We start from the raw sequence: 13457 nt of genomic DNA on the forward strand, positions 1-13457 counted from the left end.
CCGCGGATTTCATCACTGACCTACCACCTTCCTGTGGATTCACCACGATCTTAGTGGTGGTGGACCTTTTCACCAAGTTAGCCCATTTCATTCCCTGCGAAGGCCTCCCCACGGCCAAAGAAACTGCGGATCTATTTCTTCAACATGTTTTCAGACTACATGGATTGCCCAAGAGTTTAGTCACAGACCGTGGATCTCAATTCACCTCTCGTTTTTGGAAGGCACTACAAAAACTATTGGGCATAGACTCTCGCTTATCTTCAGCTCATCATCCCCAAACAGATGGGCAAACGGAGCGCACCAATGCCACTTTGGAGCAGTATCTTCGCTGTTATGTAAACTACCAACAGGACAATTGGGCTTCTCTGTTACCACTGTCTGAGTTTGCCTACAACAATGGAGTTCAAGCTTCTACAAAAGAAACGCCGTTCTTTGCAAACTACGGCTTCCATCCACGTTTCTTCCCCCCTGTCATTGAAACTTCAGAAGTTCCCGCAGCAGAGGATTGGCTGCAGGAACTCACAGCGGTGCAACAACTTTTGCTCCAGCAACTGGACCAAGCCAAGGAGGACTATAAACGCCACGCTGACAAACATCGCCAGCCGGGCCTCGAAATCAAGGTAGGAGATCGGGTTTTCCTGTCCACTCGCTTTCTGCCCTCCCACCGCCCTTGCCGGAAGTTAGATGCCCGTTTCATTGGCCCCTATCCAGTGGTGGCGCAATTAAACCCCGTGACTTTCAAACTCCAACTTCCGCGTTCAATGCGCATTCACCCAGTGTTTCACCGTTCCCTGCTCCTTCCGGCGGATGGTGTGCGACCTGATACAGACCAACCGGCCCCCCCTCCTGTTTTGATGAATGGGGAGGAGGAGTTCGAGGTTGAGGACATTTTGGATTCTCGCTTTCACCGCCGCCGCCTACAATATCTCATTGACTGGGTGGGTTTTGGCCCTGAGGAACGCTCTTGGGAAGACGCCTCCACAGTCCATGCTCCTGATCTAACCCGTCGCTTTCATCAGACCTATCCCACCAAACCGCGACCTCGCGCCTCGGGGAGAGGGCCCCAGTTTGGGAGGGGCCTTGAGGAGGGGGATAGTGTGATGACCCATGGGCCTTGTAGTCCTGCTCAGGACATTGTAATTCCTGATGAAGATGAAAACTTGGGTTTTTTACCTTCCCAGTCTGAACTGGATTCCTCTCAGCCAGATCTTTCCCAGGCAGATCTGGGAACCTTGCACCTGCAAGAAAGTTGTCTCCCAGAAGTATGTCAAACAAGCCCAGAGCCTACTTCTCCCGTGTTCTTGCGCCGGGAGTTTTGTAAACAACAGAGAAGTTTGGAATCAGCTTCGCGCAGGAGTGCGAGGATTGCAGCTAAGAATGTGGCCAATTAAGACTGCTTCTCGTGAGAATCTTTGGGGAGTCTCACATCTGGTCTCAGAGTTTAGCTTTCGGTTCTGATTCCCAGAGAACTGCTTCGGCGGGAAAGTTAGACTCTATTTAGGTGTTTTACCCGCGTAGTAACTTCGCGGAGTCAATTCGTCAGCCTACGGAGCGAGTTGTGTCTGGACAGCGCGCTCCGATTCAAGCCTCGCTCCTGCTCAAGCCTTGCCTTGCTATCCAGCCTTCGCCTTGCTTCCCAGCCTTTGTTTATCTACGGACTTTGCCTTGTTTCCCAGGATCAATCCTTGCCTTGTTCCACGGATTTTATCAAGTTATTCCACGGACCTTGTTCTTGTTCTTAGTTACCTTGTTCCACGTTCAAGCCTTGTTTCAAGTATCAAGTTATTTCCTAGCCTCGCTCAAGTTTCATGGACTAAAGGACCTTGTCATCTCCCCTCACTTTGCTTGGCAAAGTGAGTGTTTCGGTTATTGGATTACAACTTTGGACCTTAATATTTCTTATTGGACATTGCTTTTTTGGACTAATTCTGACCTTTCCTGAAGGGTCTAATTCTGGACTATTTTCTACACTTGTTTTTATTAACTTTATATATTCCTTCAATAAAGATATTAGATAGATTCTGGCCTCTGTGTATGGTTATTGGTGCTCTGCAGCCTGGGTCGTGACAGATGTTTGGATGTTTTTACCATCCCTTGTGGGAGGCTTCTCTCATGTCCCTGCATAGAGCTGGAGCTGATAGAGGGAGCTCATCTACGCTCTCCCTTTGTTGGATTCAAACCGGCAACCTTCAGGTCAGCAACCAACCTTCAAGTAATCAGGCCTGCCTGCACAAGGGCTTAACCCACTGCACCACTGGGGTGTTAGTGTTTCTGCATGAAGTAATCTGCTTTAGAACAAAACACGGAATGTTTCAAAAAGATGAACCTGATTTGAAATTGCTATCTCTCTGCAACCACAAAGAGTGGGAAAGCATATAAAAAACTCCTAGCCTCAGTCATTTGCTAGATAGCAACCTCACAATGTGAGATGTTTCGCATTTTGCATTTAAACGAAACTGAATCTGTAATTGCGGTCCAGCTTGTATGTTAATGGCTTGTTTATTGTTAAGACAACTTATTGTCTAATTGTAACATGATGCCATTGTGAAATACATGGCTTTCAAATTGGGTTCATCATTTTGAAACACCCTTTCAGTGATTTCAGTGACCCGCAAAGCAATGCAAGTGTCTCCCAACCCTGAAGACTTGGTTTTCAAGAAACACTGAGAATTATGGACCCACTGAGAACTGAGGCTACACTGCCATATAATGCATTCATAATGCAATTTAACTGTACTGAATTGCATTATATGTCTACAATGCCTTATAATACAATTCAATGGAGTTAGACTGCATTCTGAAACATTATATGACAGTGTAGATAGGGCCTAAAACGCACCCATGTTTCTGTAAATCCAAACTATTGTTATTCTTCTACTCTTTGTTGTTTGACTTTTTTTCGTGTCAGGAGCAACTGGAGTGAGAGAATTGGCCGTCTGCAAGAACGTTGCCCAAGGGACGCCGGGACGTTTTTGATGTTTACCATCCTTGTGGGAGACTTCTCTCATGTCCCAGCATGGAACTGGAGCTGATAGAGGGAGCTCATCCGCACTCTCCCCAGGTGGGATTCAAACCTGCCAGCTTTCAGGTCAGCAACCCAACCTTCAAGTCACGAGGCTTTTATCCCCTTGGCCACCGGAGGCTCCTGTTGTTTGACAAAAGAATATTTATGAAACATCATTTCTGCTCCTATGCATTTTATGTCAATTCATTCTGCTGTTGCTGAATTTTGTCTATTACTATGACTCATTCCCCGTACTCTTACTGTAATCCCAACCACCAGTTCTGCCAACAAATTTGTTTTAGGAAGGATCAGAGGCACAGTAAGAGATGTCTGTTTCAGAGTTCTGAGGTGTCTGCAAATAATGTTTTGCGAACGTCTCAGGTATAGCATACAGTGTTCCCTCACTACTTCACGGTTCACTTTTTGCGGATTTTCTGTTTTGCAGTTTTTCAATAAACTCTAAAAGACTATTATAAATAATAAAAATTACAATTTACAGCCTAAGGAGGAAGGAGAAGCCAAAGGGAGAGAAAAGGAGCCCAAGCGGCAACGGAAGGAGAAGGAGGCAATTTATCAACACACGATTGGTTGATAAAGACTTAAAATAGTGTATAACTACTAAAATAATGTATAAATATTAAAATAAATATAGTGTCCCTACTTCGCGGATTTTCACTTAGTCCTGGAACCTAACCCCCATGATAAGTGAGGGAACACTGTACCTAAAATAAAAGACAGTCCTGATATACTGGGCTCTGTTCCTCTGAGAGATTCCCAGAACTATTCCTTTCCACCTCTTTCATTGTAATAATGAGAAGGCAAGGCAATATATGATTATTAGGAATAACCATTAATTAAATTTGTTTAATCATGTTTTATTAATAATGTTTGTTTCAGAAATCATGGGACATAGTTTAACCCTAAGTGCAGTTTGTAACAAAGCTTGCATCAGAAATTGGCTTGCGATTTGCATAAGAGTCTGCAAATGTTTTCCTGTCTATGTGCAGAGAGCAGTTTGTGGTTTGACAATAATGGAGAGAAAAACAACAAGTGTGCTGAACTTATGAACCCTTGCTTTGTGGTTTTGATGGGAGGGCCCCTCAAAAGGAGCACATTGAATATGCTTGGTAAATGTCCATTATTGCTTTTGTGATGTAGAATTCTTTGTTCAATACCTATAAAAGGTCTGTGTAAATTATATTCCTGGTGCTGGGGTACTTTTCAATACAAATCGGCTCCAGGCCCAGAGCTGGATAAACTTGATCTTTTCTAACCCAAATCAAAGGACGTTTGCAGTTTTGTGATCTTCATTTTTAGCTGTAACAATAAGAAGCTGTGAAGGATGCTTGCCTTTAAAAATGACCTCATTATTGGATCTGCAATAAGCTGTACATTGGCCTATTTCTGTAGTGTAGAAATTTCAGTAACTCCAATTAGCCCAAAACACAGCAGCCAGATTGGATATGGGAACATCTAGGAGTGAGCATACGACACCTCTACTAAAATCACTCCACTGCTTCCTGATTGGTTTCCAGACAAAATACAAAATGTTAGTTATTGTCTTTAAAGCCCTACATGGTTTAGGTCCAGGTTATCTACAGGATCACTCTCTCTAGGACAGGTATCTTTTGGAACTACGTGCCAAGCCAACCACTGGGCGAAACACCTGACCCCGGGGGCACTCCACATTGATGGTTTGCTGTCCCAGACGGTCATTACTGGAAGGCCGTCCCTGGGCACCTCTCCCCCGGACCATAAAGCCACCTAGGAGAGAGGCAAACCCCCCAAGGTAAGCCCTAAGGGAGATATTTTGGGGAACCCCCTAAGCCATAGAGCCTACAGAGATAACTCAAAATCCCCCCTTCACCCCAGTATGGAAGGGTGCCAAGGTGTACACCGATCCAAGTCCTCCCCCACTTCCTGCCAGTGACACCTATTTATACAGCCCCCACCCGTTTAAATTCCTTACTCCCAGCAGCTTCAATATGGAGTGGGCAAAAATGCTCCTCTATAAGGAGGGAAAAAAATCCTACCCGGCCCTAATGAGACCAGCTTAATACATATTGAACTGAGGGTGGGAGGGGGTGTTGTGCTGCAGGGAAGGGAATGCAGAGAGGAGGGGGCTACCTGGCAAGGTTTCTTTAGCCCCTCCCCTTTTGCCAAATGGCGGGAATGTCTGCCAGAACCAACTGGTCCTTTGCACGGGGATTCAATTGCTTCCCTCCGGCCCTCTGGTTGGCTCCTTCTGTCCGGAGGTGCGTGTTGAATCCAATTGACTAGTTGTGGGGGAGAGCACTGCGACATGGGTAATGGTGAGGCCAGGTATCTTTTGGGACCACCTGCCAAGCCAACCACTGGGCAAAACACCTGACCCTGGGGGCACTCCACATTGATGGGAGTAAGGAATTTAAACAGGTGGATGATAAAAAAACATCAAAACACCTGGGCGTCTCCTGAGCAGAGTCCTTGCAGACAACCAATTCTCTCACACCAGAAGTGACTTGCAGTTTCTCAAGTCGCTCCTGGCACAAAAAAAAATAAGAATCTGTCCACACACTGAGATCCCCTGGGGGACTAGCCAGAAGCTGACTGGCAAGGGTCATCAAGAGGACCTTCAGCTTCACCAGACGGGGTGATTTTACTGTCCTAGAATGCTTTCACCCTGTTCGGGGGACAGAGACGAACACCAGACATCATAAGACATTTTGTGACATCCAGCATAGGTCACGCTTCCAACCAGGGTAAAAATGTCACCGGACGTCTGCCCCCCCCCCCCAATACAGGAGCCTTCCCATGTTGTGCTGGCTGCAGTGAAGGCAGCACGGAGCCTCCCCACAATGGCAATGCTTTCCCTGTGTGGTGGGGAAAGCGTCACTGAGAGGGAGCTGCACACGGGGTGATAGATTCGCCCTGCTGCTCCCCCTTTCTTCACAAAAGCCCGGAAAAGCAGACACTTTGCTAGGGCTTTCTGACGGGGATCCTTATCAGTCACCCCAAGACTCTGGGATGACCTGCCAGAAAAGCTGCAACAGCAGAATGGGGTGTCAGAATTTGAACACAATTAAAGACCTATCTCTTCCAGGAGGGGTACCGGGTTAAATTTTAACTATGAAATTTTAATTTACATTTAATTAGTATAGGTGTTTTAATCTTCATTTGTAAAAATGTATTTAATGGTCTTGTGCTGTACCTTTGTGTTTTAACTAAACTGTACCACACCTTAAGCCATTAAGAGTAACAAATAATTTATTATTATTATTGTCATAAAAATCATTGCTACTACTATTACTACTACTATTCTATGCATGAAGAATAGTTACAGCACTGAAGACTGGGGTGGGTCAAGTGCTGATTCAACATACCTTACAAATATATACACTTTCTTTCACAATTTAAAGACCATCCATAACAACCACTAAACTGTTATATTGCAAGAGGAAATGTATCCATGCTGAGCTTTTTTATCATTGTCAGTTTCTGCAGAGATTAACCTTTGATAATTCCTCTTCTTCAGAGAGGCAATTTCAAGATGAAGTTAAAACAACAACAAAAACTTTAGAAAGATTGCCAGCAGGACTGTCACTTGTAAAAAGACACATTAATCTCTACTGGAAGGGAAGCATCCCGTAAATGCTTAGTGTGGGCCACTAAACATTTTGGTATTACTGCAATTTGTCAGATGGATTGTATTTGCTCTTTGCTGTATTCACTCTCTCTTTTTGAAAACTGTGGTTTCTACTCTGCAACCTATCAAACTGAAATGGCTGAGTCCGTCGTACTTCTGGGAAATATTATTTTCCCCACTCCATATTGCCTAGTATTGTTTATCCAAAATACTTTTGAATGTTTTATTATTTTGGAATATTTGCAAACATTGATGAATCCTGGAGGTGGGACCCAAGTCTAAACAAAAATGCATTGATGTTTCATATACACTTTATATGCATAGTCTGAAGGTACTATTAATACATTATATTTTAATAATTGTGTACATGAAGTAAAGTTTGTGTGCATAACACCATCAGAGACCAAGGGTTTCATTTTCTAAGCCTTCCATAGATATCTGAAATATTCTACTATATATATGTGAGGATGAGGATGGATATTTTCATGTCAACATGATTTATAGTATTACTAGCTGTGCCCGGCCACGCGTTGCTGTGGTGAAGTCTGGTGGTATGGGAAATAAAGTATTGAGGAATTGGTGGTAGTTAAGGTCAAGGGTAAAGGTTTTCCCCAAACATTAAGTCCAGTCTTGTCTGACTCTGGAGGTTGGTGCTCATCTCCATTTCTAAGCCGAAGAGCCGGCGTTGTCCATAGACTCCTCCAAGGTCATGTGGGATGACTACATGGAGCGGCGTTACCTTCCCGCCGGAGCAGTACCTATTGATGCACTCACATTTGCATGTTTTCGAACTTCTGGGTTGGCAGAAGCTGGAGCTAACAGTGGGGGCTCTCTCCGCTCCCCCAATTCAAACCTGTGGCCTTTCAGTCCAGAAGTTCAGCAGCTCAGCGCTTTAACACGCTGCGCCATCAGGGGATATTATTTCCTAAAGGTTGTGAATATACAATATTTCTGATTGGTTTTTTTTTGTTTGTTGGAGGCAAGTATGAATGCTGCAATTAGGAAAAATGATTAGGATGTAATGGCCTTGCAGCTTTAAAGCCTGGCTGTTTCCTCCCTGAGTGAATTTTTTGTTGGGAGGTGTTAGCTGGCCCTGATTGTTTCCTGTCTGGAATTCCCTTGTTTTCAGAGTGGTGTTGTTTGCGATATTTTATGTGCTTCTACTGTCTGTGGCCCTGAGAAAACAGAGGATTTTCCAGACTTTGATTATGGGAATACTTTGTTGGGAGATGTTAGCTGGCCCTGATTGTTTCCTATCTGGAATACCCTTGTTTTCAGAGTGATGTTGTTTGCGATATTTTATGTGCTTCTACTGTCTGTGGCCCTGAGAAAACAGGATTTGCCAGACTTTGATGATGGGAATATTTTGTTGGGAGGTGTTAGCTGGCCCTGATTGTTTCCTGTGTGGAATTTCCCTGTTTATTTACTGTCCTGGTTTTAGAGATTATATTGTTCTGCATTATTCTATCCCAGTAATTATTTCATATTAAAGAAGAATCTCACTTATCCAACATTCGCTTATACAATGTTCTGGATTATCCAACGCAGTCTGCCTTTTCATAATCAATGTTTTTGTAGTCAGTGTTTTAAATTCATTGTGATATTTTAGTGGTAAATTTGTAAATACAGTACAGTAGAGTCTCACTTATCCAACATAAACGGGCCGGCAGAACGTTGGATAAGCGAATATGTTGGATAATGAGGAATTAAGGATAACCCTATTAAACATCAAATTAAGTTATGATTAAGCACCAAAACATCATGTTAGACAACAAATTTGTCAGAAAAAGTAGTTCAGTACACAGTAATGCTATATAGAATTACTGTATTTATGAATTTAGCACCAAAATATCACGATATATTGAAAGCATTGACTACAAAAATGCGTTGGATAATCCAGAACGTTGGATAAGCGAGTGTTGGATAAGTGAGACTCTACTGTAATTACTACATAGCATTACTGCGCATGGAACTACTTTTTCTGTCAAATTTGTTGTATAATATGATGTTTTGGTGCTTAATTTGTATAACGATTACCTAATTTGATGTTTAATTGGCTTTTCCTGAATCCCTTCTTATTATCCAACATATTCACTTATCCTGCCGGCCTGTTACGTTGGATAAGTGAGACTCTACTGTATATTTCTAATCTTATATTATCTGCTCAGAACTGGATTATCTGAGCAGATTATCTGTGGAAGGGCCTTGAGTCTACACTGCCATATAATCCAGTGCAAATTAGATAATCTGTGGAAGAAGACTCAGTGAGGCCTAACTCTGCCTGTCCCCTAACTGAAACCTGGCTGTCCCTTGGTTGCTAGGCAACCAAGTGGGCAGAGATTAGCCCTCTAAACTGGCAGCAATTGGATAAAAAAAAATATTGCTCTCCCTCTAATTAGGACTTTATTTTTCTTTTCTTTTTGTTGTATCAACCTTGAGGCGTGGATGATGGGTTGTGTTGTCAAATTTTGAGGTTGGGGAGCCTGTACTTTTGTTGTTTTGTGAATTGCCGTGATGCCATCACTCTTTTATATATATAGACTGGGACCTGCAGGCAAGTACTGTATAGGAACCAATGATCACCAAAGATCTTGATCTACTTGTTAGATAGTTACCTATTGATCTGAACAAGAAACATACAGTTTTTGTTATCCTCATGCTTCTATTTCCCCAATGTGTGCAAATGCCTTTCAAAATTGTCTGATAAAGTACTGCAGGTTACTATGACAACAAATAATGATGTAACTCTAAAAGAAAAGGAGAAGCTAAAAGCCACAAGGGAAAAACAAATTGTATGATTATTTGTAGATGTTACACAACAATACAAATATACGCAACATGGCCACATTCACTTATTTGGATTTTCTATTAAGATAACATGCTACTTTCCTAATATTTCTCCATTTTGAATGTTGGGAAAACAAATACTACAAAACTAATTGTCTTGCTGAATGAGATATTGGAACCAAATGCACTGGAGACAGAAATGTCATACATATTTTCATACTCTTACTTTCAAAATGGGTGCTCTCTTCTAGGGAATATAGGATTTGTGAACAGGGATGACTTTGGGCTATTCATAAGTGTAATTCATTGTAAGGTTTATTTAAAGCACCACAGAAAAACAAGAAATCAAGCCCCTGATATAAAGACAGACCATATTTCAGAAAAAAAAATAACACCAAAGATTTAAGAAAGAAATATAATGGCTAAAAAAACAAAATAGTAGATCTTCAGAACCTACTAATGACAACTTCAAGTTGGAAAATGTTTTAGTATGAGTCATTTATTCTTAGTACCAGGTGGTACTATGTTCTTTGGGAAATCAAACAAGAGGGAGAAGACAAATTCAATTTGAGCAGATGGATGGCTCAATGCCCAATAATTCATTTATCCCACCACAATTTCTACTACCATTTCTGCCAAGCAAACTTTATAAATTAAGAAGCATGAGGAGAACCTGCCCAAGTCTTTGACAATTATAAAGTGTTTCATTTATTTATTTATTTTTAAAAACGGTTTTAAGATGCATGTGAGGGAATGCAGACCTTAGAACCTGTAATTATGGACTCATTAAGGAGCTTGATTAATTTTATATGTAGTAATAGCATTTCTTGTTCCTCCTTTCTTTAGTTACTGCAACAGTTATGAGATGGTGGAAAAGATCTGCAGAGTAATGCACGTACCAGAAGATGCCATGTCCAAGCACTGAATGGCAGACCGATGAGTGTGTTGGCCTTAAGAAGCATTAACAGCCAGGCATTCAAATGACTTCTGTCTGTAAGTGCATTGTTTACATTTGGCTACATAAGGGGAACAGATATCTTGCTTAGGAGTGGAAGTGTTTTGACAGTCCACCCCTCCAACAACACCTCTGCAATTAAAAAAATATTTTAAAAGCCTCAAAAACTCAGTGTCAATGTTGTGGGGGAAAAATCAATAGCAGAACTCTCAGCCCAAGTTACACAATACTTGCTGAGAGCTTATTTATACCTGAAATGGGGTAATTCTCGTCTATAACCACTGTTTTGATTGTCACTGATATTTGACTTCACTTTTCTTGCACTCCCTTCATACTGACGTTACCAACCGAAATTTCATTATTTCGAAAATGGCTCTTTTATATCCCACAGTCATTTTCAAAGCTAATAGTGAGAAAACTCAAAATATATTGTATAAAAAGGAAACTCTTATACAAAATCACATAAGCCAAATTCTAATTGTGTTGTTTGTAGTTTCTTTTCACCTTTATATCAAATCTTCCCAAGATGTGATGATTTCACATTCAGATTAATATGCAGAACTGTTCACCTTCTGCCTTCTGTTGCATTTTCTGCAGCTATTTTCCCATTAAGAATAGCCAACTGTGCAGGCAACAATGCAGGATCTTGCAATCCCCCCTGCCCAGGCCATCCTGCTGTGTCTCAGTTTACCAGAGGTATAGTTGCATTATGTTTGGGCACCATTTTTGACCAACAGTTAGAGAAGAAAGAGGATTTGGAAACGCTGGACATTTTAGGAAAAGGAGCAAGGATAACAGTTGGAAATTGTCTGAAAAATCACACTAAATTCCATTTCATTCAATAATGGTAACACAGGGGGCTTTAAGGACTACAAAAATAAGCTCTGCAGACTGTAAATACCACAATTTTCCATCCCTGTCTTAAGCTCAAAATTTCTGATGGTCAAACGAAACATGTTTTGCCAAGATGCCTTCCAAGAATTGAATGAATTGTTTATTGTACTGGCCATGATATCAAATAATATACAACATTTGAAAGTACAGTATACACTTTCCAATATAAACATTAAAACTTATTCTATAAACTGGCTCTTTAAAATTACAGTAGCAGTGACAATCCCCGTAGGCATGTTAACAATAACAATATCTAATTTGTATTATCCCAAATTATTTCCATTTTCATTTCTAGCCTCTGCTGTGGAATTTGTGAATTTAGTTTGGAATTTAGTTTGCTTCTTGCAGGGGGTTGGACTGGATGGCCGGTGAGGTCTCTTCCAACTCTACGATTCTATGAATTTTTGGGCTGTGACTGTAAAAGTAGCAATCTTTAATATTATACTTTTGGAATAATCTACTAACAGGTCATAGATAACTGCTGACTGTTGCCATGCTGACCTTTCTTATCTGCTGTAGTCTGTGATTTTCCTCACCATGTATATTGGTTTTGGCATGCTCTGTGTTGTGATTGTTCATTTAAAGATAACATAGACATAATTTGCAAATGTGATTGATGGGGAATATGTATCACTGAAGAAATTCTGTTGTGGGAGGGGAAACAAGTTAAACTTCAGGAATTTTGCATTCTCCTTGTTTTTGTAGTCACCAAAGTTTGATTTTGAATCAGTGGGCCCTATGTGGGACATGTTGGCAAGTGAGCACATTTGCCATTTTTTAAGGTCAAATCATTCTACATTAACCATACTCAAAATAATCAGATTGGAAACCTATTTAACAGAATGTGATCTGCAATGATCACAATACTGTGATACAGTGTTCCCTCACTTATCGCGGGGGTTAGGTTCCAGGACCACCCGCAATAAGTGAAAATCCGCAAAGTAGAGACACTATATTTATTTCAATATTTATACATTATTTTAGTAGTTCTACACTATTTTACGTCTTCATCAATCAATCGCGTCTTGATAAATCGCCTCCTTTTCCTCCTGTTGCCGCTTGGGCTCCTTTTCTCTCCCTTCGGTTTCTCCTTCCTCCCTTCCTCAGGCTGTAAATTGTAATTTTTTATGAGTTATAATAGTCTTTTAGAGTTTATTGAAAAACCACAAATCAGCGAATCCGCAAAAAATTGAACCGCGAAGTAGTGAGGGAACACTGTACTATTAATTCATGGGGCATCTCACAGCTTTTGAAAAATTTTGGTTGAACCCCATACACGGCCCTAAGAGGCAGGACAATTAACTACCACTTCTTTAGTTGCCCTACTCCATAACCCAATATTCTGGGTAGATGGGATAATGAAGCTGGTTCTTTTAGGTTGCAATACCCTGCCTCCATGGATTCCACACACACCTGGAGAGGGGAATCCTAGGGAACCTCATTACCTTTAAAGTATCTCATTATACTCACCTGAATTCACACCAATCTGTGTCACTTTTTTCTACATTACCTTGTTTTTTCCCATGATGTCACAATTCTTTGGATAACATTTAACTAACATTCTTCAGATGCAATTTCAGATGCAATGCAGTATTTTTTTAAAAAAAAAATCTGTCCAAATAACCAGATAAACCTGTACAACAGGATAACAGAGATGCTGCAACCACCTTTTAGTTACTTGCCAGCAACATGCATTCAGTAATGTTTTCACTCATTTGCAGCATGAAGTCTATTCCTAACTGCAATTATTTTAAAATGTCTATATATTTTGTGACTGTCAACACGATAATTTACATTTATTTTAAAAATATGCCTGTCTTTTGAATTTCCTTTTTCCTCAAATGTTTCTATCAAATGAAACATGTTGTTCCTCTAATAAGGAGTTTTGCCAGATGGTTCCATTTTGATGTGCCACAGTTTATTTAATTATAGAAATTATATGCAAACTACAATATCTTTCAACAACATACTGTGAAAAATAGTTTGTCTTGCCAAACACTAACCTTACTACAGATGTAACTACCTTGAAATATTTTTGTGTGCCTTAGAGTATTTATTTGATTGGCATCTGTGGACAGTTCTACATAGCCTGCTGAAGTGGGATGATTTGATATCCTGGCCAATGAAATGTAACATGCCCACAACAGGAAGCAGAGAATCTCAGATATTAGGAAATGGAAGATGGGAGAAGT

This window comes from Anolis carolinensis, chromosome 4 (genome assembly GCF_035594765.1).
Source record: "Anolis carolinensis isolate JA03-04 chromosome 4, rAnoCar3.1.pri, whole genome shotgun sequence".
In the NCBI taxonomy this organism is placed as follows: domain Eukaryota; kingdom Metazoa; phylum Chordata; class Lepidosauria; order Squamata; family Dactyloidae; genus Anolis; species Anolis carolinensis.